This window comes from Palaemon carinicauda, chromosome 3 (assembly GCF_036898095.1).
Source record: "Palaemon carinicauda isolate YSFRI2023 chromosome 3, ASM3689809v2, whole genome shotgun sequence".
Lineage (NCBI taxonomy): Eukaryota > Metazoa > Arthropoda > Malacostraca > Decapoda > Palaemonidae > Palaemon > Palaemon carinicauda.
Genome location: NC_090727.1, coordinates 25,896,443 through 25,917,693, shown reverse-complemented (window position 1 = coordinate 25,917,693; position 21,251 = coordinate 25,896,443). Strand labels below are relative to the sequence as shown.

Below are 21,251 nucleotides of genomic sequence, written 5' to 3'. Positions count from 1 at the left end.
TCACACCGAGAGTTCCTCACAGCCTGAGAATAGAAGGGACATGCCACACTCATCGATGTTGGAGTCTTACCTCCTTCCCCGGAAGGAATCTAAGGACTCCAAAACCCTGCCAAAGTCCTCCACTAGGGCTAAGATGGAGCCAGCCAGCCACTCAGGGAATGTCTGCGACTCTCCCCAAGAAGAGCCTTTGGGGATAGAAGGAGACTTTGCTGCAAGTCCTACAACAGGAGGAGACCAGCAGGAGTCAGAACATGCATTCTGCAGGTTCTGACTCTAATGAGGGTTCTCAACGGGTTTTCCGACTCAGAGATCCCCCCTCGAGAGGGCAAAGACATGGTCCTAGACCGCGTCTTTGGTACTCAAAAACCCTCTAAGACCAGTGCAGCCCTGCCCTGGTCTCAAGGGGTGAAGAATACCAGGGACAAGATCGCCCAGCAGCTCTCCGAAATGTCCTCCTCCAACCGTTCCGGTACCACGAACAAGCTCCTCCCACCTCCTCGCGTACAGCAGAGGAGGTACTTTGAGATCTTGGAGGAGCCTTGTTTAGCTCTTCCACTTCACCACTCACTGGAAGAGCTAACCAGGGGAGCCCCTCTTGAGAGACTCTCCAACCGGCAGGTCTCGTTCTTGGCAGCCGAGATCCTCAACCAGGAGAAGGTCGTGAAGTATGCTATACAAGCTACTTCGTGGCTTGATATCTGGTTGGGGACCTAAGGTATCCTGATACGATCTGAGGATTTCTCCAAGGAACGTACCAGGAAAGCTATGGAAACCTTCCTTCTCTCAGGTACTTGCACGATCGAGTTTCTTGCCCACCAAGTCTCGAACCTGTGGGCAAATACCATCTTGCCCACCAAGTCTTGAACCTGTGGGCAAATACCATCTTGAAACGTCGGGATGCAGTAGCTGAGAGATTCCACCAGAAGGTCTCCAGCATCGAGATTAATAGGCTCATACATTCCTCCACAGAGGGGTCTCTTCTGTTCGAGCCTAAGGATGTGGAACTCGCCGCTGAGAGGTGGAGGAAGTCTCATCCAGACTCCCTCCTCCATAGGGCTTTAACATCTAAGCCTTATAAACCTCCAGCACCACAGCAGTCCCGTCCAGCCAAGACCACAACGATGACAAAAACTGCAGCGAAGACAACGGTGTCTAAGCCCTTTCTTGTCAAAGACAGGAAAGGCAAAAAGTCCTCCAGGGGAGGTAAAAATCCTAGAGGGAGCAGCCGAGGCCACAAACGCTAGGATAGACAGTCCCCTATATTTTCACCAGTGGGGGAATGCCTTCAAAGTTGCGCAAACAAGTGGAAGCAATTCGGGGCAGATTCCTGGACAATCTCCGTGATCAGTCTAGGATATCGCATCCCGTTCATAACATCTCTACCTCCCCTGACTACGAATCCAGTGTCATTGAACTCCCTTGCCATGGGATCGGCAAGGGGGCAAGCCCTTCCCATCAGACGACAGGATAGCAAGGCTGAGGAAGGTCGCAAGACCTTTTCTCAGACGAGAAGAACTTCCACCCCAATTGTGGTTACGTCTCCTCAGTCACCTTTCATCGCTGGCCTGTCTAGTTCCAAATGGTCACCTCAGGATGAGATCCCTCCAGTGGCGACTCAAGTCACGGTGGAATCAAGCACACGACTCCCCGGACATCCAAATCCCCATGGGACCTGCGGAACTGACGGACCTCCAGTGGTGGGTGACAGACGAGAATCTACGAAGAGAAGTGGATCTTCTTGTCCTCCCCCCGGATTTGATTCTGTTTTCAGACGCTTCAAAAAAAGGGTGGGGGGCCCACGTGCTGCACCACACGACCTCAGGCCTCTGGTCAGAGTCAGAAAAGTACCTCCACATAAATCTCCTAGAGATGAAGGGCGTCTTTCTGGCCCTTCAACAGTTCCAACAGTTCCTGGCAAGACACTCTGTGGTGGTGATGAGCGACAACACCACAGTAGTGGCCTACATCAACAAACAAGGAGGTACTTTTTCACAGCAACTATCCCATCTAGCAGTAGAGATACTGAGATGGGCCGAAATCCACACGATACCACTATCTCTCCACTCGATACCACTATTCCAGCAATAGCGAAGTTCCTTGTGTATTTGCGTGAAAAAATTCGCCTCTCAGTCTCAGCAGTGAAAGGCTATCGCTCAGCCTTCAGCCTCGCCTTCAGACTGAAAGGAATGGACATTTCTTCAGGGCTAGAACTTTCTCTATTCATACGAAGTTATGAACTTACCTACCCCCAGTCAGAAGTGAGACCTCCTCCATGGAACGTGGTTCGAGTTCTCAGGTCTCTTAAGAGACCTCCCTATGAACCATTACGCCAGGCATCAGATCGCCTCTTGACTTGGAAGACGGTGTTCCTGCTAGCTTTGGCCTCGGCCAAGCGAGTTGGCAAACTTCATGGTCTCTCATATAACATCGCCCTTTCAAGGGGATGGGGAGAGGTAACGTTCAGCTTCGTCCCTGAGTTTATTGCTAAGACTCAGAACCCGGGAGTAGCGGATCCTTGATTCGACTCCTTCCGGATTTCTAGTCTCCGTACTGTAACAGATGACCCAGACCATCTCTTACTATGCCCAGTAAGGAGTTTGAGGCTGTACCTCAAGAGAACAGCCGCAGCCTGTCCTCGTGTGCCGGCACTATTTGTCAGCACAGGAAGGACTAAGAGGAGGGTCACCAAGAACACCATCTCAGCATGGATTCACAGGGTCATTGACCTTGCACTGAATCGAGACCCTCCTCCATCACGTCGCCCCAGAGCACATGATGTCAGGGGCATAGCTACGTCCCTGGCCTTCAAAAGAAATTATTCAGTGACGCAGGTTCTTCAAGCTGGGGTGTGGAAACGTCAAACAACGTTCACATCCCACTACCTGCAAGACGTGACCCAAAGGAGACTCGATACGTTTTCTATCGGTCCTGTGGTGGCTGCACAACACCTGGTTTAAAACCTCAAGCTCCTTATTGGACAAGTAGCAGAAGGTTGAGGGCATTGTTACCCCGTTTTAGTCTGCATGAATGAAAAGGTTTGACTGGCCCTTATTCTTTTCTTCATCATCCCCTCTCTTGGGGAAAGCAGCATCCTGGGTTCTCTGCATAGCTGACCTCAAACCACTGCAGGTAAACCATGTTTCCTTGTGTTCCTAGTATTAAGCTAATACTGTCACGTCCCCATACCCTGACGAGGTGGTATTGGGAGAGTCCTAGCCTAGTTTCCATCCAAAGAACTTCGGAACAACTTTCTAGGACGAGTCACATTTCTACATACCTTCACACACAGCTTGCGTAAGCCACAAAGGCTCCTTATTTCTTGAGTGCTAACACACTCAGATAAGGAGCCCCCGGGTAAAGCCAAAAAGCCAGATTGGCTGGGATGTCCACCCTTCCTAAGGGGTGAGTCACCCGTATTAAATAGCATGGTTTGTATTCCAGTTACGGAACAAATGATAAATTCATAGATGATTTGTATTTTTCCTAACTATACATACCTTAGCTATTTAACCAAACTTTGCCGCCAGCCCTATCCCCCTTGAAGTCCTACCACCAAGCAAAGTGAGTTCAAGCACAGGTGTGTGAGGGGGAGTGGTAGGAGGCTACCCTCCCTACACCCCTTTAACTACGGTGTGGGTAGTTAACCCTCGTTAAAAATTAATGGCTCGTCATTTCAGCTACGCCGAAAGTAACACCCCTATTAAATAGCAAAGGTCTGTATAGTTAGGAAAAATATAAATTATCTACCAATTTATGATTTTTAGCATTTGATGCCTTATAATCTAAAAGTAAAATGATTTTTTCCCTTTACAGTATGCGTTTTTGTAACCATTTCTTATTTCTTGCAGTGCCTAGACCACACCCTTGAACCAAAGATGGTCTGCGGCTATTTCAAGTGGTTACTGGTATAAGATATATTGGCAATGTGTTCGCCTTCTAAGAATGCTGGTGTTGACAAATACCTGTAAGTATTTCAGCATTGTCTATTGAAGTTAGCTAAAGAAGTAATTTTGTCAATACAGTGTTAGATTGTAGCAGCAGCTGGAGGAGGATTTCTCTAAGTGTGGTACCTGAAGAGAATACCTTTAATGCTAAAGTTAATGAAATGATCAAGAAAAGCATAATTTAAATATGCTGTTAATCAAATTTGATTATTAGGTAGTTTTTATCATTTTATTTCTTCTTAGGTCATTCAAATTGAGTGTACTTTTAACATCTTTATTTTGAAACAGAATCAAATTTTGCATAACTTACAAATATTATGAGAACCATTGTGCCTAAGGATAATCATGGAAATTCACAAGCTGAAAACATAATAATCTGCAGTGATGTCAAAATGGAAAGATTCACAAAAACTTAAACATTCCCCCCACCATATTTGAGTCTATTCTATTTCTTAAGATGTAATATTTCTATTGCAGCTCAGGAAATGTTCTTTTTGGATCTTATAACAAGTATAAATATTTTGACAACTGCACTGTGCAAATGATTTCTTGCTACCTCAGCACTATTTTGAAATGACTTGAAAGTTTATATTTGTACAACAACAACTTTTGTACCTTCCTGAAAGTGTAGGTACTTAAGAAATGTACAGATTAAGTACATCGTGTTAAGTTTGAAAAGCTGTCAAGGTTGCTGAAGTATTGAATAACCTTTAGAATCAGACAGGGAAGAAAGCGTTGTAACTACATTTTTGTACAATGAAAATACTTTCCAGACCATTGGCAATTATAACGACAGAATCATATACTGAACAATATTTGATATATCACTAACCTTAACTTTTGTACACTCAGTAAAGAAGATGAACTAAATACTAAAGTTCTTAAGCATAAGAAGAGGTTAAAACATTCCAATAACTCTTCTACTTAGTCCAGGCAGGAAGATAGGATGCGTTTTAAACAGAATTTACCTGCTTGTTAGGTTATACCCTTATAATAAATTGGTACACTTATCTTTGAATTCAATACATAATACACTAATATATATATATTACATTTCACAATAATTATTCTCTTGCATTAACAATCACATTGCACAACATAGATTAACCTAAATAGAGGAATGAGAAAAACATTTTTGATTTTTGGTAATGAAAATAGGAATAGAGGACTAACCAAGAGAAAGATCTCTAAATTGGGGAAAATCTATCTTTAATTGATAAATTGATAGGAAACAAATTTTCTCACTAGAAGACTGAAATGCTCCAGGAAGATAGAAGTCTTCATTTGGGTCATGATGAGGAATAGTTTGAAATTTCAGTGCAATAGAAACCAATGTCTGTATTTTGCCCCTTGTCATTTCCAGCATTTATCTTTTTATTATTTAAAAGTATAAAAACATTACAAAATATATATGTAAAATATATCTATAGATAGTCAATCTATTCAGCTATATAATAAACAAATCTTAAATCCAACACTAAAATTTTTTGTGCTAAGAGCAGTTATATATACACAATTGTTCTTCATTGGGTACCAAGTTTTTCTTTAAACCATGGCACAGTAAAATTTTTAATCTTTGGCAATTTTTTCTTTTTTTTCATCAACTCACCACCGTTTTGGAATATAATTTGGGCGGTGACTTAGTAAGGAATAATAGTTTGTAGATTTTTTTAATTAATGCATTAATATTTGTATTACATTTACATAATTCGCAGGTATTTTCATTGCCTGACCCCGAGGATGTCACAGGCCGAATGAACTTATAAGCCAAACTAATCAAATCAGTAAAAATAAAAGAACCTCGGAAAAAAAATGCATGGGAATCAATTTTACTTTGATCAAGGCAAGAAAGGTTGATTTGCTTAATTCCTTTTCCTTATCAGTCTTCTACGGAACAATAGTATACAGTAGTCTAATTCCTTTCACATAATTCAACCTCTGCTTCTTGTGGACTTCCTTGTAATTAGACTATTCAATTTGAAGAACTAAGCTTGTGTGAAACTGGGTTATGTAGACTTTTAACTAAAATAAAAAATTTGAATATTACCTCTCAAGATGAAAGGCATTGACACACTACAGCTAGCTAAGGTAAAGCATAAAACATGAAAAGGGCATAATAACACTTACAAGTTGTTATTAATTATCATGCAGGGTTGACGTGAATTTCCCACTTTCGGAACTTCTTAGTGTCAGGATTGAACATATAATTAGGTAACTCTGGTAATTTATAATTAGTCAATTTCTAATTAGCCCTACAAATTATTGCTGAAAAAAAAATAAAGAAAAATTGATGTTATATATTTAAAAAAAAAAAAGACTGTAGAATATATGACCTGAAATAATGACATAGATATAAATGCACAGCATAAAATTGATAGCATCGCTATCATGACTGAAAAAAATATTGTTTTATGACACTACTCCTTACTCAGTACTGTCTCAGTTAAGCCTTTTCATTACCTGCCACGCTTTTTCAACATCGTGTGATTCTGTAAATCGAGATCAAACTGCAAAACCTGGAAAAAAAAGTGTATAATTAGATACTTTTAAATGTCAGTCCCATTGGTTATCACTTTTCAACTTTGCGTTTAGGAATCACACGCAAAGCTTCAGAAGAAGATGCTGTCAATATGGTGCACAGTAATCTATAGTCCATTTCTTTTAGCAAGTCATATTTGCACCGACTCGCAACGGTGCCCTTTTAGCTCGGAAAAGTTTCCTGGTCGCTGATTGGTTAGAATTATCTTGTCCAACCAATCAGCGATCAGGAAACTTTTCCGAGCTAAAAGGGCACCGCTGCAAGTCGGTGCAAATCTGCCTCGCTAAAAGAAATGGACTATAATTTAAACACTGTAAGACCGATTATTATTAGAAAGAATCCAATACTGGTAGAAGCGACCTGCACTATAAAGAAATGTGATGTCTTCAACCATGAAATATAAACATTGACTTCATACTGATGTTTCTGTTCTTTTAATACCCGACTACTGGTTCACCTTGATGTTGGTTTAAAATCCCCTTTATTTCCTAATTTATCCTATCAGTAACCAAGAACTTGAAGTTTAGATGTTACATGGAAGTGATAGACTATAATTCCCTCCAAACTATAACTGCAATTTCTTTTCCAAGTTAACTTATGGGGATCAGCTTACAATAATTTTTAATATTCACAATTTTAGTTTGGTACAATTCTGATACGATCAGCAATAGTTCAGGAAGGTTTATCTAACCAGTAATACCATATATTTCTATACAATGTTAATATGAACAACAGATTGGCCACTTCTTCCCCCATAAGTCACTTTACAAACATGATGGATACGGATTTTTCAGAAAACATTGCATGGCTCTTCTTAGGCTAAACATGAACCAGTAGATTGATTTATTTTACTGTTTGATATTTGCTTCAACATTTTCTAATTATGAGTTATGCCTCAAGATTGTAGTGAAGTCTTTGGAAGAGCAAATACAGAATATATATTGTGTTTCTGTTTCCTAACTCATTTCTAATTGTTTCTGAAGGTCATGTTGTAACTGGCGAGAGACCTTACATAACCTGCTACCAAGGATATTGGAAGGACACCTGACTAGATCACAGTGTAGCTCTTCCTAAAAGCATAGGGAATTGGGCAGTGTTACTCGATTTGATCTTCCTGAGAAGGAAAATGCCTCATGACATAGGTTTTGTAAGACTCGATCAAACCTCCAAGGTGGTCATGAGGTATGTAAGACTTCACACAATATTTACACGTTAGTTTTTGGGTATTGAAGTTCTAAAGTCTTGAAATTGAATAGCTAACTGGTCTTTAATATCTATTTATTTCAATATGTTGCTTGTGATTATGGGTTGATAGTAGTAAAGGCCCATAAGACGATGCTCACCTATTTTGACTAGAATATTCACTCATGCATAAGAACCTGATAAGGGCTAACTGAAAGTGGAAGGGATTTATTCAAATGACAGAATAGTGCTTATGGCACACTGCATTCAATACAAAAATAGACAAGAGTTTCTTCTCTTATTCTTGTAACTTTTATTATGGTTTTTTCTTTCGATTTTTCTTTCAAGTGATTGTCTCGTCATTAGCAACAAGAGAAGCTTAGAAACGGAGGGTAAGAAACTAGTAGAGTTAGAATTTATCACACAGTTTCACCCACACAATAAACTTATTATAAAGAGTGACTTTATCTGTGTCAGATGACCATGGTCATGGTTTGTCATTGAAATTTAAGAACAGTAATGAGAAATTTGCAAGAGATTTAGTTTGAAAGACACTGTCTTTCTTTGAAAATGCTTCAAGTGAATAGTGAACTCATTTTGGATAAGTTTTCATTGCTTTTACATTATTCAATTTTCTTTAAAGTAAATTCCCTTGTTCAAGATAGAGTAGTTTGCATACAGGGCTTTGGTTGCTATGGGCAACATGGCTGATGAAATATAGGCCTCTGCACTGATTGACAAGATTAATTGTATAGTTGCTAAAATGAGTCTTAATATAGCTTACTAAATAGAACTGTATATGTTCATCTATATCTGCATTTTCTGCTCTGAAATATTTCAGGTACATTATATAAAATCCAGAGGACTTTATCAAAGCTGAGATCAGGATAGTTAAAAAAGAAAAAAAGAATGGAACAGACAACAAAGAAAACAAGCCAACCGGGGAGAGAATCTGGGACAAATTGGGGAAAAAAATGTGGTACCAAAACTGCTGCAAATATGACCTGAGCTTACAGCAGACATTACAAAGCTAATAAGAACAGAGAAATGAAGAATGAACCACTGGTAGTAGCATCAAGTATCCTGCCTGTAAGAGAAAAGCAGATGAAGAAAGTCCAGTAGATAGATTCTGGTATTGTCTAGTAGTGGATTGTGAGCCAATATAGACAAGAGTAAATAGTTCCAGGTTTGTATACGTTAGGAAAAATACAAATGACTTCCAAATTGGCAATGTTTTGAAATGCCTCTGGAGACTTTCTTTTGTAGGATTTGGCCAAATTTGGCCTACTTTAAAAGGGGTTCCTCAGCCCTGGGGTAGGGAAAGTGATTTGCCTCCACAATGAGCGGTGATTGTTTCATGTCTGGTGAAGTGTACCTTACAAGATTAGTAATAACAGGGTTGGTGCAAGATGTGCTCAGGTAATAAAATTCCACTATCAACTAAACTATTTAAGGATTAAAACTTAAAATTTCTATCTTATATCGTGAAATATTAAAAGGACACAAATTACAAAAACAGTACAATGAAGGACCTCTTGGGATATTCAATAAACTTTGTTAGCCAGAATTCTATCTAACCTCTTTTTCTTCTCTTTCTTTTCTTTATCATCTGCCTTCGATTCCTCCTTCTTAGTATCTTCTTTCTCCTCACTGGCAGTCTCCTCCTTCTCTGTTATTGTTTCCAGGACTTTTTTGTCCTCTTTCTTTTCTTTTTTCTCCCATCTTTAGACCTTTCTTGATCTTTGCTGCTACGACTTGTTTTGAAGACGAAGACTGTTGGATTTTGACTTTGACCTTGACCGCTCGGAACGAGACTTTGATCTCGACTTTCGACGAGATGGGGATCTAAGAAAGAAACAATACAAAGAAATGGCATTGCAGTACAAGTAGTCATAATAACCAACTCTAATAATTCTAATTATTATTATCATTACTAGCCAAGCTACAACCCCAGTTGGAAAAGCAAGATGCTATAAGGCCAAGGGCTCCAATAGGGAAAAATAGCCCAGTGAGGAAAGGAAATAAGGAAATAAATAAATGATGAGAATAAGTTAACAATAAATCATTAATTTGACTTGCCCTTGGGTTAAAGCATCCTGCTTTTCCAACTAGGGTTGTAGTTTAGCTAATAATATGTTATTTTCCTTAGTAAAATAAATTTTTGAATATACTTACCCGATGATCATGTAGCTGTCAACTCTGTTGCCCGACAGAAAAATCTAAGGTCGGGATACGCCAGCGATCGCTATACAGGTGGGGGTGTACAACAACAGTGCCATCTGTCGAGTAGGTACTCAGGTACTTCTTGTCAACAAGAATTCAATTTTCTCCTCGGTCCACTGGTTCTCTATGGGGAGGAAGGGAGGGTCCTTAAATTCATGATCATCGGGTAAGTATATTCAAAAATTTATTTTACTAAGGAAAATAACATTTTTCAATATTAATCTTACCCGATGATCATGTAGCTGATTCACACCCAGGGGGGTGGGTGGAGACCAGCATACATGTTAACATTAGAAGCTAAGTATCCCGTATTTCATTTTAGCAGTTATTCAAAATAACAAACATAAAATAAATAAGTACCTGGTAAGGAAGTCGACTTGAACCATTACTCTGCCTTTTTAAGTACGTCTTCCTTACTGAGCCTAGCGATCCTCTTAGGATGCTGAGCGACTCCTAGGTGCTGAAGTATGAAGGGCTGCAACCCATACTAAAGGACCTCATCACAACCTCTAATCTAGGCGCTTCTCAAGAAAGAATTTGACCACCCGCCAAATCAACCAGGATGCGGAAGGCTTCTTAGCCTTCCGTACAACCCAAAAAACAACAATAAAAAGCATTTCAAGAGAAAGATTAAAAAAGGTTATGGGATTATGGGAATGTAGTGGTTGAGCCCTCACCTACTACTGCACTCGCTGCTACGAATGGTCCCAGGGTGTAGCAGTTCTCGTAAAGAGACTGGACATCTTTAAGGTAAAAAGATGCGAACACTGACTTGCTTCTCCAATAGGTTGCATCCATTACACTCTGCAGAGAACGGTTCTGTTTGAAGGCCACTGAAGTAGCGACAGCTCTAACTTCATGTGTCCTTACCTTCAGCAAAGCATGGTCTTCTTCCTTCAGATGAGAATGGGCCTCTCTAATCAAAAGCCTGATGTAATAAGAAACTGCGTTCTTAGACATCGGTAAAGCAGGTTTCTTGATAGAACACCATAAAGCTTCTGATTGTCCTCGTAATGGCTTTGTACGTCTTAAATAGTACTTAAGAGCTCTTACTGGGCAAAGTACTCTCTCTTGTTCGTTACCAACCAAGTTGGACAGGCTTGGGATCTCGAACGACTTGGGCCAAGGACGAGAAGGAAGCTCGTTTTTAGCTAAAAAACCAAGCTGCAAGGAACATGTAGCCGTTTCAGATGTAAAACCTATGTTCCTGCTGAAGGCGTGAATCTCACTGACTCTTTTAGCTGTTGCTAAGCAAACGAGGAAAAGAGTCTTTAATGTGAGATCCTTAAAAGAGGCTGATTGAAGCGGTTCGAACCTTGCTGACATCAGGAACCTTAAAACCACGTCTAGGTTCCAGCCTGGTGTGGCTAACCGACGCTCCTTTGAGGTCTCAAAAGACTTAAGGAGGTCCTGTAGATCTTTGATCTTTGTTGGTGGAAAGATCTAAGCCTCTGTGGCGGAAGACTGCTGCCAACATGCTTCTGTAACCTTTGATCGTAGGAGCTGATAGGGATCTTACATTCCTTAGATGTAAAAGGAAGTCAGCTATCTGCGTTACAGAGGTACTGGTTGAGGAAACTGCATTAGCCTTGCACCAGCTTCGGAAGACTTCCCATTTTGACTGGTAGACCTTGAGAGTGGATGTCCTCCTTGCTCTGGCAATCGCTCTGGCTGCCTCCTTCGAAAAGCCTCTAGCTCTTGAGAGTCTTTCGATAGTCTGAAGGCAGTCAGACGAAGAGCGTGGAGGCTTGGGTGTACCTTCTTTACGTGCGGCTGACGCAGAAGGTCCACTCTTAGAGGAAGAGTCCTGGGAACGTCCACTAGCCATTGCAGTACCTTGGTGAACCATTCTCTCGCGGGCCAGAGGGGAGCAACCAACGTCAACCCTGTCCCTTCGTGAGAGGCGAACTTCTGCAGTACCTTGTTGACAATCTTGAACGGAGGGAACGCATACAGGTCTAGATGGGACCAATCCAGAAGAAAGGCATCTACGTGAACTGCTGCTGGGTCCGGAATCGGTGAACAATAAATCGGGAGCCTCTTGGTCATCGAGGTAGCGAATAGATCTATGGTGGGCTGACCCCACAGGGCCCATAGTCTGCTGCAAACATTCTTGTGAAGGGTCCACTCTGTGGGGATGACCTGACCCTTCCGGCTGAGGCGATCTGCCATGACATTCATGTCGCCTTGAATGAACCTCGTTACCAGCGAAATCTTTCGATCTCTTGACCAGGTGAGGAGGTCCCTTGCGATCTCGAACAACTTCCTCGAATGAGTCCCTCCTTGCTTGGAGATGTACGCCAAGGCTGTAGTGTTGTCGGAGTTCACCTCCACCACCTTGCCTAGAAGGAGGGACTTGAAGTTTTTCAAGGCCAGATGAACTGCCAATAGCTCCTTGCAGTTGATGTGAAGTGTTCTTTGCTCCTGATTCCATGTGCCCGAGCATTCCCGTCCGTCCAGTGTCGCACCCCAGCCCGTGTCCGATGCGTCCGAGAAGAGAAGGTGGTCGGGGGTCTGAACAGCCAATGGTAGACCTTCCTTGAGAAGAATGCTGTTCTTCCACCACGTCAGTGCAGACCTCATCTCTTCGGATATAGGAACTGAGACCGCTTCTAGCGTCATGTCCTTTCTCCAGTGAGCAGCTAGATGATACTGAAGGAGTCTCCCTAACTCGATGAACTGGGCCAGCGATGAAAGTGTCCCTGTTAGACTCATCCACTGCCTGACTGAACATCGGTTCCTTCTCAGCATGCTCTGGATGCATTCTTGGGCTTGACTGATCCTGGGGGCCGACGGAAAAGCCCGAAAAGCTCGACTCTGAATCTCCATACCTAGATAGACAATGGTTTGGGATGGGACGAGTTGGGACTTCTCTATATTGACCAGGAGACCCAATTCCTTGGTCAGATCCATAGTCCATCTGAGATTCTCCAGACAGCGACGACTTGACGGAGCTCTTAAAAGCCAGTCGTCCAAATAGAGGGAGGCTCTGATGTCTGCCAAGTGAAGGAATTTGGCAATATTCCTCATCAGTTTGGTAAACACAAGAGGTGCCGTGCTTAGGCCAAAGCACAGGGCTTGGAACTGGTACACGACCTTTCCAAAGACGAACCTTAGGAAAGGTTGGGAGTCTGGATGGACGGGGACATGAAAGTACGCGTCTTTTAGGTCCAACGAGACCATCCAGTCTTCCTTCCTGACCGATGCTAGCACCGACTTCGTCGTCTCCATTGTGAACGTCTGCTTGGTGACAAAAGCATTGAGAGCACTGACGTCCAGCACCGGTCTCCACCCTCCTGTCTTCTTCGCTACCAGGAAGAGACGGTTGTAGAAGCCCGGGGATTGATGGTCCCGGACTATGACTACCGCTCCCTTTTGTAGCAAGAGAGACACCTCTTGTTGCAAAGCTAGCCTCTTGTCCTCCTCCTTGTAGTTGGGAGAGAGGTTGATGGGAGTAGTTGCTAGAGGGGGACTGCGCCAGAACGGAATCCTGTACCCCTCCCTTAGCAACTTCACAGACTGAGCGTCTGCACCTCTGCTCTCCCAAGCCTGCCAGTAGTTCTTGAGCCTGGCTCCCACTGCTGTCTGGAGAGGTAGGCAGTCAGATTCTGCCTTTTGAGGACTTGGAACCCTTCTTCGTTTTGCCACGATGACTGTCGGCACGGGTACCTCCTCTGCTGGAGGTTCTGCCACGAAAGGGCGGGATGAACCTAGACGCCGGTGTGTCCATCCTAGGTCTAGGCACGGAAGGTAAAGCTTTGACCTTACGTGCGGAAGACGCCACCAGGTCATGGGTATCCTTCTGGATCAACGAGGCAGCAATCCCCTTGATCAGCTCTTCCGGAAAGAGACACTTGGAAAGCGGAGCAAACATCAACTCCGACTTCTGGCATGGTGTGATCCCCGCAGACAAGAAGGAGCAAAGATGATCTCTCTTCTTAAGCACTCCAGACACGTACGAAGCCGCAAGCTCACCAGACCCATCCCGAATGGCTTTGTCCATGCTAGACATGATAAGCATGGCAGAGTCCTTATCCGAAGGGGAAGTCTTTCTGCTTAACGCTCCCAAACACCAGTCGAGGAAGTTGAAGATCTCAAAAGCACGAAAAACTCCCTTCAACAGATGGTCCATGTCAGAAAAGGACCAGCAAATCTTAGATCGTCTCATAGCCAGCCTGCGGGGAGAGTCAACCAGACTTGAGAAGTCGCCCTGGGCAGAGGCAGGAACTCCCAAGCCGGGTTCCTCTCCCGTGGCATACCAGACGCTAGATTTGGAAGCAAGCTTGGTAGGAGGAAAGATGAAGGCAGTCTTCCCCAGTTGCTTCTTGGACTGCAACCACTCTCCCAGTACCCTCAAAGCTCTCTTGGATGAGCGCGCGAGTACGAGTTTCGTGAAGGCAGGAGCTGCTGACTGCATGCCTAAAGCGAACTCGGAGGGAGGCGAGCGCGGGGTTGCAGACACAAACTGTTCCGGATACAGTTCCCTAAACAGTGCAAGGACTTTCCTAAAGTCTAAGGAGGGAGGCGTAGACTTGGGTTCTTCTATGTCGGAGTGCGGATCGTCCAAATGCGCAGCTTCGTCGTCATCAGATACTCCATCATCCGAAAGCTGAGGAGGAAGTGGCAAAGGTGGAGCAGAAAGCTGAACGGCTGAATCCGGCAGCACGGGTGCATGCGTAGCTGCACTGGATCCAACATCATGCCGCTGCTGCTCAGTCTGCGAGCTGGCAACAACAAAAGCGGAGTGCTGGTGCGTGGGAGGGACTGCCGTGGGTTGCGGAGACTGCCGCATTGCGTCAAAACATGGCAGCTTGACAGCACCTTCCCACTGCTGATGCGGTAGCTCACGCATGTCAACGGAGGTTGCCGCATGAACATGCGTCTGGCAGGGTCGACTGCGCATCGGTGGTGGAGCTCTCACAGGTGGAGTGTGGGAGCAGGCAGCCGCAGTATCTGCTGAGCGCACAACCGTGGCAGGTTGTAGGTTAACAGGTGCAGTGTCAACCTTCTCAGCACGATACTCCTGCATGAAGGAAGCAAGCTGAGACTGCATAGTCTGCAGCATGGACCACTTAGGGTCTACCGTGGTTGGTGCGGCAACGGACGGAGTGATCGCCTGCTGCGGAACCACTCTACCTCTCTTGGGAGGTGTGCAGTCTTCGGAAGACTGCGGCGAGTCCGAACTGACCCAGTGGCTACGCTTGAGAGGTCGTGAGACCTTGGTCCAACGTTTCTTCCTAGAAACTTCTTCCACAGAAGAGGAATGAATGGGCTCACTCGTCTGTTTGTGGATGGGACGATCTCTGACAGATACGTCCGCAACCACTGAGGGTACATCCGTACGCTGATCAAGGCCTGTCGAACCCTTTGGTCCTTCGACATTGCTTCTCCCCTGGGCTTGGGAGCTTGCAAGAGGTCCCGGACTGGGAGGACGACTGGCACGAACGGATGCACCCTCATGCGCAACACTGACACTGACACTGTTCACCGCACTTGCACTCACTACACTTCCCACTGCACTCTTCGCTTTCAACTCTTTGACATCGGCCAAAAGTTGATTCCGGTCATTAGCTAATGACTCCACTCTGTCACCAAGAGCCTGAATGGCACGCATCATGTCCGCCATGGAGGGTTGAGCACTAGTAGCAGGGTCGGGAGTCACCACTACAGGGGAAGGAATAGGTTGAGGGGCATGGGGAGAGGAAAAATCAAACGAGCGAGAAGAACTCCTCCTGATCCTATCCTTCTCTAGCCTACGTGCATTCTTTAGGAATTCATTAAAATCGAATTCCGAAAGCCCAGCGCATTCCTCACATCGATCTTCCAATTGACAGGATTTACCCCTACAATTGGAACAAACGGTGTGAGGATCTATAGAGGCCTTCGGAAGACGCCTAGAACAGTCCCTAGCGCTACACTGCCTGTACTTAGGGACTTGAGAATGGTCAGACATCTTGAATTCTTGAATTAGCCAAGGGGGGGAATCCAAAAACTAGCAAAGTTCATCAACAATTAATCCAAATCTAATCAAAAAGCTTGATAAGCTAATGATAATAGTTCCTGAATAGCGAAAGCTAAAGTCTAGAGCGAATACATCACCAAAAGCGTGAAAACAACTCCAGAAACAACAGCGTATCCAAGTAGGTCTTGCCGGTGGCACGACAGAGGAAAAATTGAGTTCTTGTTGACAAGAAGTACCTGAGTACCTACTCGACAGATGGCGCTGTTGTTGTACACCCCCACCTGTATAGCGATCGCTGGCGTATCCCGACCTTAGATTTTTCTGTCGGGCAACAGAGTTGACAGCTACATGATCATCGGGTAAGATTAATATTGAAAAAATAATAATAATAATAATAATAATAATAATAATAATAATAATAATAATAACAATAATAATAACCATATCACCCATAAAACTATTTCTTTTTAATTTTTGTTTCAACTTCTAAAATCAACTTGGTTCTTATGTACATCTTATTGAAATACAAATTTAAAGCTCTATTTCCTTGATTGTTAAGAGACAGACGGCCACCAATAAAAATTTGTGCCTTTTAACCTTAACGTACCCAAGTTTCCATGAAACTTTGCACTCAAATTGGGGTACCTGAACCCAACTGGAGGGGAAAGGGAATCTTAGAGTAAGGCAACATTTGTGTAGGACAAATCTCCGTGTAATGAAATATTTCATACACTGTACAAAACGAGTAATGTATTCTACAAACACACTACAACCTTTGATAATGAACAACAGAAGCTCCTCAACTTACACGCCTAATTGCTTCTAAAAATCTGTTTAAATGTTTAATATAACGAACTGTGAGTCCAAAACAGGCATTACGGAATTAGTCTCAACCACATCACACCTTTGTCATAGAACACAGGAGAAACAGAAGGAATCAATTTTTTTTTCAGGATTGGATTCATTTTTGCACTTGTCCTTGATATTAATCTGATCAATCAATTCATACTTTACAAATATCATAACCCTACAATATATCTGAAAAAAATATACGCTAGGCAATATAGTAGAATAGGTTAGGCTAATAGCAGGCAAAGAGATGAAAAAGTATAAGCCACAGGCAAATAAATTAGTAATAAAGGAATATGAAATATCATAATCTCGCATTCATATTCCCCCGCTGTGATAGTCTACCTCCAGTACAACCTAGGCAGTATAGAAAACAAAGGAATGAAAGCCAGATCTGTTATAGCCCTAAAAAATTGGTTAATTCTAACATCAACTCTACCAATCACTTCGTAGTCTCTAATTATCTATGCTATACTTTCTATGCGAGCGATTGTGACGTAGTTCCGGTAGGCCCTGCTGCTTCCTTCGATGCCTTAGATGACCGCGGAGGTAGCAGCAGCAGTAGGGGATTCAGCATTATGAAGCTTCATCTGTGGTGGATAATGTGGGAGGGTGGGCTGTGGCACCCTAGCAGTACCAATCGAACACAGTTGAGTCCCTTGTCAGGCTGGGAGGAACGTAGAGAGGAGAGGTCCCCTTTTTTGTTTTTTGTTTCATTTGTTGATGTCGGCTACCACCCACAATTGGGGGAAGTGTCTTGGTATATGTATGTATGTGATACTTTTCATCGTCCAAGTTCCGCAGCCTGCCAATGTTGCTCTACTCAACCAGACTCAGCTCAAAGGCTATGACAATTTAAATCTTCCAGCGCAAATAACCAATGAAAAATTAGAAGATCTACCATAATAAAACTGACATAAATCCTATCATACATCAAAATAAACCACAATAAAGTTGATAATTAAGGTAGAAAAATCAGAAAGTCAAGTTTGTCAAACTGAAACCAAAAACAAAATTATACTTACTAATACCGTATTGGTAATTTCCCAAGTAAAATGATGAATCCATGAACCTTGATTACCAGGTTTAGAATATCCAATTTATATCACAGCTTTGACTAATTCAAAAATGATAAATAGACTTTCTGTGAAGGGATCCAAGTTACTGTCCTAACAACTTCTGGGTCACAGAAAAAAAACAAAACTACTTGCTATCTAATATTAAAGTTGGCAGCAACTGATGCAGAGTAATATTAAACTTGATCATATCATTGACAACCTTGTACCTGTAAAGGTTTGCTAGGTTCTTCCAAGGTGCAATATACAGTAGGCACAATATGATTTGGAGTGCTGTCTGCTTAGGATAAATGATCAAGGCATAGACTACTCATGCTAAGAAAGGCGATTATTAATACATTAGGTGATTTAAAAAATACATGGTTGCAAAGCTTCTTGTTTTTATGATATCTACTCTTGCATGAAATATTGTTCCTGTTCAGAGATACTGTAAAATCATCAAATATTAATCATAGAAGGTATCATATCTCAACAGGCAAAAAGAGTAATCCAATATCTACTACACCACAATGTATACTCCAACCAGTTATACAAAGGAAATATCTGTACGATACTATACTGTATTTATTCTAAAATTTACACACAAAAAGGAAACTTTACTTTCATAGCTTATTGCGACTCCACAATAATGAGTTCGACACACAAAATAGGGACCCAAAACAGGGACCCAAAAACACAAAAACCCAGCCTGTTTTGGTGATAGAGACAGTACAGCCTCTCACACTATGTTGCATGCACTGGTCTTGTACATCATCAGTAACATCATGCTTTAAAAGAGTACAATATTAGTAATGTAACCTACAGATGATAATCAACAAAATAATTAATGTCTTGTACTTTCACATCGATAGATGAAAAATGTTTCATATCAGAATGACTGGCTATTGGCAATTTACTCACCTCCAATGAGATTTTCTACGAGACTTCGAGCGTGACGACCTTCTCCTCCTCGAGCTGCGGCTTCTGGAACGACGATGCCTCTGGAAAAGTACATCGTGAACCATTTAATTCATCTTATTATTTGATACATTTGTTTATCATATTCAATCTGTGATTGAGGAAGAAAGGAAGAAAGAAGAATAAAACTGAATAACTGAAATTGGCTCCAATGATTCACCTTATGGCTTAAAACTTCCTAATCAACACATCAAATGAGAAAGTCGGTACGGAAGTTCCGCAAATTACAAACATTCAGATACAAACACAAATATCACTGAAATCGTAAATCTCAGATAAAAAAATACTATAATAAAACAATGCTGTATCAATTAATTCAGTAAGAAAAATGATATTTTAATTATAAAATAAATTTTTGAATATACTTACCCGGTGAATATATAATAGCTGAGCCTCCGGCGGCTCGACAGAAAAACACACAAAAACTCGCGAGCGATCGCTATGAAGGTTGCGGGTGTGCCCACTAGCGCCAACTATCGGCCAGATACCGCATATACATGTAAACAGACCCAATTTTTCTCATCCCGCTGGGTCTCTATCGGGGAAGAAGGGGGGGCCTTTAATTTATATATTCACCGGGTAAGTATATTCAAAAATTTATTTTATAATTAAAATATCATTTTTAAATATTTAACTTAGCCGGTGAATATATAATAGCTGATTCACACCAATGGTGGTGGGTAGAGACCAGAGTTAATTAAGTTTACAGCGTATATGCTTAGAGTTTTTGACAGTTATATCATAACAAAACCCAAATATATAAAGGTACCTGGTAAGGAAGTTGACTTAGTCGATTACTCTGCCTTATTAGTCTGTCTTTCTCACGAAGCCCAGCGATCCTCTTAGGATGCTGAAAGACTCCCAGGAGCTGAAGTATTAAGGGCTGCAACCCATACAACAGGACCTCATCAAACCCCTAATCTGGGCGCTCTCAAGAAATGACATTTGACCACCCGCCAAATCAAAAAAGGATGCGAAAGGCTTCTTAGCCTTCCGTACAACCCAATTAAAAAAACATTTCAAGAGCAGATTAAAAGGATATTGGAATTAAGGGAATGTAGTGGTAGAACCCTTACCCACTACTGCATTCACTGTAACGAATGGACCCAGTGTGTAGCAGTCCTCGTAAAGAGTCTGGACATCTTTTAAGTAAAATGACGCGAATACCGATTTGCTTCTCCAAACGGTCGCGTCCATAATACTTTGCAGAGATTTATTTTGCTTAAAGGCCACGGAAGTTGCTATAGCTCTTATTTCGTGCGTCTTAACCTTAAGCAAGCATCGGTCTTTTTCATTCAAGTGAGAATGAGCCTCTCGTATTAAAAGTCTGATAAAATATGACAAAGCATTCTTTGACATAGGCAATGATGGTTTCTTAACTGAGCACCATAATGCCTCAGATCCACCTCGTAAGGACTTAGTACGAGCTAAGTAGAACTTAAGAGTTCTAACTGGACACAGCACTCTTTCAAGTTCGTTGCTTACGATCTCTGACAGGCAAGGTATATCAAAAGACTTAGGCCAAGGACGAGAAGGCAGTTCATTTTTGGCCAGGAAACCAAGTTGAAGTGAACATGTGGCTTTTTCTGTAGAAAAGCCGATGTTCTTACTGAAGGCATGAATTTCACTGACCCTTTTAGCCGAAGCCAAGCACACTAGGAAAAGCGTCTTGAGGGTGAGATCCTTCAGGGAGGCTGAATGTAATGGCTCAAAACTGTCTGACATGAGGAACCTTAGGACCACGTCTAAGTTCCATCCAGGAGTTGCCAAACGACGTTCCTTAGAGGTCTCGAAAGACTTAAGGAGATCTTGGAGATCTTAATTGTTGGAAAGATCTAAGCCTCTATGACGAAAGACAGAAGCCAACATGCTCCTGTAGCCCTAAATCGTGGGAGCTGAGAGGGAGCGAACATTTCTCAGATGTAAAAGAAAATCTCCGATTGGGCTACAGAGGTACTGGAAGAGGACATAGATGCTGGCTTGCACCAATCTCGAAAGACTTCCCACTTCGACTGGTATACTCTGAAGGTAGAAGCTCTCCTAGCTCTCGCAATCGCACTGGTTGCCTCCTTCGAAAAGCCTCGAGCTCTCTAGAGTCTCTCGATAGTCTGAAGGCAGTCAGACGAAGCCCGGGGAGGCTTTGATGAACATTCTTTACGTGGGGCTAACGTAAGAGATCTACCCTTAGAGGAAGACTTCTTGGAATGTCTACCAGCCATTGAAGTACCTCGGTGAACCACTCTCTCGCGGGCCAGAGGGTAGCAACCAACGTCAACCCTGTCCCTTCGTGAGAGGCGAACTTCTGCAGTACCTTGTTGACTATCTTGAATGGTGGGAATGCATATAAGTCCAGAAGAGACCAATCCAGTAGAAACGCGTCTATGTGGATTGCTTCTGTATCTAGGACTGGAGAGCAATAGATTGGTAACCTTTTGGTCAACGAGGAGGCAAAGAGGTCTATGGTGGGTTGACCCCAAGTAGCCCAAAGACTCTTGCCCAAGTCCTTGTGGAGGGTCCAT

The 21,251-nt window shown here is 42.6% G+C and overlaps 1 long non-coding RNA gene across 1 annotated transcript; it reads right to left on the bottom strand.

Annotated features, from left to right (window-relative positions):
- Positions 1-4,215: 4,215 nt before the first annotated feature.
- Positions 4,216-19,003, bottom strand: LOC137638223 (uncharacterized). The gene is made up of 3 exons (XR_011043907.1): positions 18,676-19,003; positions 9,244-9,510; positions 4,216-6,460 (listed from the first exon to the last, which is right to left on the bottom strand). It is a non-coding gene; the product is annotated as an uncharacterized lncRNA (long non-coding RNA).
- Between the last annotated feature and the right edge of the window lie 2,248 nt (positions 19,004-21,251).